Below are 6,032 nucleotides of genomic sequence, written 5' to 3'. Positions count from 1 at the left end.
CCATTGGACAGGAAAATTATTAGGCCACACAGAGAGAAAATGTTTAGCCTGCTCCTCATAATGCGAAAGGAGGCCACTTGGGAAAAAATTACACTACAGCAGTAATTTTGAAACCACTACGAAGCAACAGAACTCTAAAAAATCTCAGACTTCTGATAATTATAGTGTGATTAACAGTTCAACCTCACTTCAAATATTACAATACAATATAAAGAAAGCAACAATTCAGACTCTTTCAATACAAAATTCAAAACCTAAGAAATTAATGCATAAATGCTACCCTAAACATTAAAACGTAATATGAAGCGTTCATGTAAAATAAATAACTAGTAAAACTCCAATATAAAGCAACATGTGAAAAGGGACGTACAAATTATAACATTCAAGCATTTCTAGTGGAAATAAAGTTAATATAAAACAAGAATTACCAGCCACAGATGTCTTTTTGCTCTGCACTATTTATCCATTCTTTTTCTTTCACGATATCATGTTTTTCCAATCCAAGAGTGCACAAAAATGATGACAAATTACACTAGAAGGGGCCAAGGGGGGAAAAAAGGAATCATTAGATTTTAACTACTCTGAAATTAAAGAATAATTATTCACAAAAAGAAATGGCTGATCTTTGGAATATGGTAACTGATGTTTGGCGACATTTTGGAGGTCTCAGTTCCGATTACGCAGTATTTTGTGTGAGGGAAATGAGAGATCATGAGATATGTCATGTGACATTAATGGACGAATTACAGTTCTTTAATCGGAAAAGGGGGGAATTTGGAAAACTGTAGTACTATATTATTTTGTAATAAGCTTCATTGTGTGTTGTGTGAAATAGTGGAAGTGTGCGTGCCACGTAATGAAGATTCTGAAGATTAGGTAAGTTAGTATTTTTAATCATTTGAGGATATTATTTTTATGCATTGTTCTAAATGTAAGGAGTAAAGAAATTAATATGATATTATTGGAAAATTGTTATTAGCAATGATGTAGTTTAAAGTAATTAGGACTGTAATCTAATTTTTATTAATTTAATGTATGTGCTTATTTATATTTTAAGTAGTGTTTTTTAATTTAATTATATTTTAATTTAATTATTGTGATTTTGTGAGTTATATGTTTGTAGTATTTTGGAATACGTTTGAGTAGAATACGTTGAGTATTTTTATGCATTTTCGTGAAATTTTTCTAATTTATGAGAAAAAAGCAGTGTACATGGATATAGTGAAGAGCGTGCGCAATGCCATTTTTGTGCAATTCTGGGATTTTTTTTAAAGTAAAAATAAGTCGACGTGTACATGGTTTAGTGATATTTAATTAAATGATAGTTATTTTGTGAATTTTATGTTTGTAGGAATTTGGTATATGTTTCAGTTGAAGTAAACGTGCATGGAAGTAATTTAAATATTTGACACTAAGTATTTGTAACCATTTGTAATGTTTGCGATATGAATTCGTTGGTGACATTTATAATATAATAGATAAGTTAGACGTAAAAGTTTTTGGATATTTTATTCATTTTATACGTGGAAATGTTCATCTTTGGAAAGGGTATATACTTTTTGCGATCAGGTAATTTCATATATGTTCTTTTTACCAGATTTAAAGATTCACAAAATTTTCATGCATTTTCGTGAAATTTTTCTAATTTATGAGAAAAAAGCAGTGTACATGGATATAGCGAAGAGTGTGTGCAATGCCATTTTTGTGCAATTCTGGGATGTTTTTTTAAAGTAAAAATAAGTCGACGTGTACATGGTTTAGTGATATTTTAATTAAATGATAGTTATTTTGTGAATTTTATGTTTGTAGGAATTTGGTATACGTTTCAGTTGAAGTAAACGTGTATGGAAATAATTTAAATATTTGACACTAAGTATTTGTAATGTTTGCGGTATGAATTCGTTGGTGACGTTTATAATGCAATAGATAATTTAGAGGCAAAAGTTTTTGGATATTTTATTTATTTTACACGTGGAAATGTTCATCCTTGGAAAGGGTATATACTTTTTCACAATCAGGTAATTTCATATATGTGCTTTTTACTGAGTTTAAAGATTCACAGAATTTTTTTGCATTTTCATGCAAATTTTTGTAATTTATGAGAAAACAGCAGCGTAGATGGATAAAGTTAAGAGTGTGAGCAATGCTATTTTTGTGCAATTCTGAGATTTTTTTCAAGTAAAAATAAGTCGACGTGTAAATGGTTTATGTGTACGTGCTATTCTGAAAAACGCGCAAGGAGTTTGCGATTGTGCACTTTTTCCCAATTTTGCAGTTAATATTTGTAATGATTAAGCAGTTTTGTTACATAAAATTTCTAGCATAAGTGTAATTCGGCTAGTAGATTGTTGGAAAAAGTGTTCAGTAAATAAAAATAAAAGAAACATGTCTTTACTTCGTGAAGACAAAATGGCGGCGAAAAAAAGAAAAGAGGGTTGCTGTAGCAGAGTTGGTCGCCAAATTTTCGCCAAGTTACCACAATCCAAAGATCAACCAGAGAAATATCTAATATTGTTTCTTAATGTATAAAACTTAAAAAGTAGCCTTATTTGTTTTAAACTCCAGCAATGTGCTACATTGTTACTGAAATCATGACTGCAGTAGATAGAAAAGCAAATGATTTTCCTAATACAACAGAAGTACAGTAAGCGAAGGGGGTTTTCAATGTATCGGTACAACATGAACAATGAAAGAAAAAAAACAGTTATTACGGATACACAGAATAAAAAGGATAATGATTGTCGAGAATAGTAAATAATTTCAGCAATGGTAGAAAGATGGCACCAAAAGATAATAAGCAAGTAATTTTAAATGAGAAATACAAAATAAGCTTTACTGTTAGCTTTGTTGCAGGTGTTATGTATTAAACTATCTTAATTCACACACACAATTAGTGATATCTTTTAAAGTAAAGTCATATACCTTAAAAGAAGTATTTCATTGAGAATTTGAACGTAAGAAACATTTCTAATTTTAACTTACTTAGGTACTCTCATCCATGAGAGGTGACAGCTTAGTCCAATGTACGAGGGTTTATCCTGAAATATTACCAGGACACTTTTAATGAAATGATAGCAATATTTCACCGAGGAAAAGAACATGCCTAGCTGACCTAATTCCACCCCGACGTAAATACAGGAAGCCAAAACATATCACATGCCATTGAAAGATGCAGTATTTTAAAACGTTGCAAAAATTCTAAATGCAGTTTCATGCAAGAGCTATTGGAATTAACGAAATACTTAAAGATTGATCAAAAATTGAAGATAAATAAGTTACTATTTTTCCTTTCAAATGAATCAAAGTTACATACCAATGTACGAATGCTCAACCTATTGTAGTATAGAAGTTAAACATAAGAATGAAATTATGTCAGCTATCTAAGATGTCCAATATTGAGAAATTCCGCAAATGGTAGAATAGTCGCTGTGTCTAAATGTAGACAACAGGTAAAACATGATTTGCAAAAAGTGTTTCCTTAAGCTTACAATAGTTTGAACCACCAGATATATCCAATGTAGCTCTAGTTTATATTCATAACAATAGGCCAGCCAACTATCATAATTACCACATCACGCAAGAAAAATGCTGACTTCGCAAACAATTTTAATGAACAATGCATCTTATCCAGAAGTTATCATGCACAAGATTTAACATTATCAAAACGTGTTCGAGTTCGTTTATAAAATTCGAAAACTCTCGCACCATACCATTTCATAATAGACTGTTCAATGTACTGACATATGAACTTTATGCTGACTATGGAACTGTAATGTTACATTCTGAAATTAGCTGGTTTAGTAATGTATCAATGATGTTTAAATCTTCTGCTACAGACGTTTCATAAAATTTTTAGAAACGAAACTAATGACGAAATTATTGGCCATACCTAGTTGTATGGTTCAGCCATTGTTACATACATAATAACCAAAACAAATAAACAATCTTAAACTTCAGTAGGGTGGGTAATCTATTACTCAATTAAAAAAAAAAAAAAAAAAAAAAAAAGGTAAATGCAATTTTAATAAAAATTAATTTCATAGAAAATATGTCATAATTTCCACAAATGAGAGGAAGGTAAAATACTAGTATACGGTGCAGCCTTGGCGCGATTTTGAAAATTATCGCCAACACCAAAAATGACCCAAAGAGCGTCTATGTATATACGATACACTATATATTATCACTATATATATTCTTTGAATACCTGTTTACTACTCATCGTATATGTCCAGTTTTTACTGCTCATCATAAAAGTAGCCAAATCCTGTGTGCACCAGATACTAGGATTAAACCGAGAGGGTTTTAACTATGAAGGAATGCAATTTTTTCCATTTCAGAAATCTGAAGAATTAGTATATCAAGAAATATAAGAAAACTGAAACATTCTTAAAATCTTGTCGAGCTTAAAAATAATTCCTAAATTAGATTTTTGAGTGTCCTGAAATTAAGGCAACTGCTTCATTTATTTCAAATCCATTTGATAATACTAATATTTTCAAAATATGGCAACAGATTGCAAAGGGGTGTTAAAAGTTCTTCTGATCTAGAAATAGAAATAATTAATTTTCAGTCTGATATACAATTAGAAAGAAACATATCACAAATTGTGTTTCTGCTACTTGTAGATCAGAAAAAATATCCACTGTTAAAAGAAACTTTTGAATAGATAAAACTTCTCCTGTGTATAAATTCAACATTCTGAAACTGGTTTTTCAACAATGAACTTGTTAAAATCAAAGTTCAGATACAGCATAATAAGCTGGATAACAAAGAAGATAATCCTTTTAATTTTTTTTCCCAATGATTCAAAATTATACATTAATGTAAGGATACCCAACCCATAGTTCTGGAGACATAGGCAAGTCTGATCGGTCCCTAAATGGTATCTACATATGAAATAAATTTATATCTTTCACTTCCTGAAATTAACAAATGCAAAGTAACTATAGGCAAAATGGAATCATAGAGGAAAGGGTTAACAGATATTTATAATATTTTCCACAGTTACCATGAGTAAAATAAACAACCAACTAAACCAAAGAACATCTACCTACATTTTCTGATTCCTTGGTTGGTTCTAAGGCTGCTAGAGTTTTTACTTGTAGTTTGGCATGTCTTATGAGGCAGCTGGCTGTAAGTAAAAAAATAAACGCTTTTGCGCTACTTAGAATAAATATAAATAAAACGAAAATGCGAGCTTTAGCCCAAAAATAGTTATCAAACGAAATAAACTATACTTACGCTAAATACAAAGTCGTTTTTACGATTTTGAAACGATAGGTTGCTAGTTCCGGTTCTTCTTTGTGAAGCTTGGCCAAAGAATCTATAAGGAGAATCTGTAATCTATTCCTTACAGATTCTTTGGCTTGGCTTCCCTTAGGCGCCTTACGCATGCGCAAGGAACTTTTTTTTTAGTCCAAAGGGGCTACAAGCGTCTACGGCCAACATGTCATGATGCGGCAAGCATGCGCAGTATGATCCGCCGCTTCTATGACCGCCGTCTGCCATAAGGAGGAGGGGTTCGCAGTTTCCTCCACTATCGGGGAATGAAACGCCACCGAACAAGCGGCGTCCATGTTTGTAACTTCAAAACATTGCATTACGGCAGTGAAACGTACGTGTTTTTAAGCTGTTCCGTGCATGTATTTTCCACTAAAAATATGTAAAATTTATAATGAAAAACTTCGATATTGTTAGTTTTTTGTTTCAAAGTTATAAAGATGATACCCGTAATTTACTACGTACAGAAAATCATTAAGAAATAGTTCGAAATCTAAATGCATGTGCATAACATTAAAGCATTTAAAAATAGAATTTGTTTAGGTTTTATTAGCAACCTGTTGGGTGTACTTTCCAGTTTTTCCTGTACTTTCCAATCCGAAATATCACTTTAAGTGATATTTCTGATTTATTCACAATATTGTAATTTATTAAAGAATCATTTAAAATGCGTATATTTAACTTGAAATTAATAGCAGATAATTATCTAAAAAAATATTCACAGGTTGCATTTTTTTAAAATGAAAGTT

At 31.0% G+C, this 6,032-nt stretch overlaps 1 long non-coding RNA gene across 1 annotated transcript; it reads right to left on the bottom strand.

Annotated features, from left to right (window-relative positions):
- Positions 1-428: 428 nt before the first annotated feature.
- LOC146992917 (uncharacterized) lies at positions 429-5,352 on the bottom strand. Its single transcript, XR_015039068.1, has 3 exons — positions 5,245-5,352; positions 5,058-5,134; positions 429-532 (listed from the first exon to the last, which is right to left on the bottom strand). It is a non-coding gene; the product is annotated as an uncharacterized LOC146992917 (long non-coding RNA).
- Positions 5,353-6,032: the final 680 nt, after the last annotated feature.

This window comes from Stegodyphus dumicola, chromosome X2 (assembly GCF_044657685.1).
Source record: "Stegodyphus dumicola isolate Sdum_Otavi_A_Nest chromosome X2, ASM4465768v1".
Lineage (NCBI taxonomy): Eukaryota > Metazoa > Arthropoda > Arachnida > Araneae > Eresidae > Stegodyphus > Stegodyphus dumicola.
Note: the sequence above shows the minus strand (reverse complement) of the source record. Positions and strands in the feature narration are given on the sequence as shown.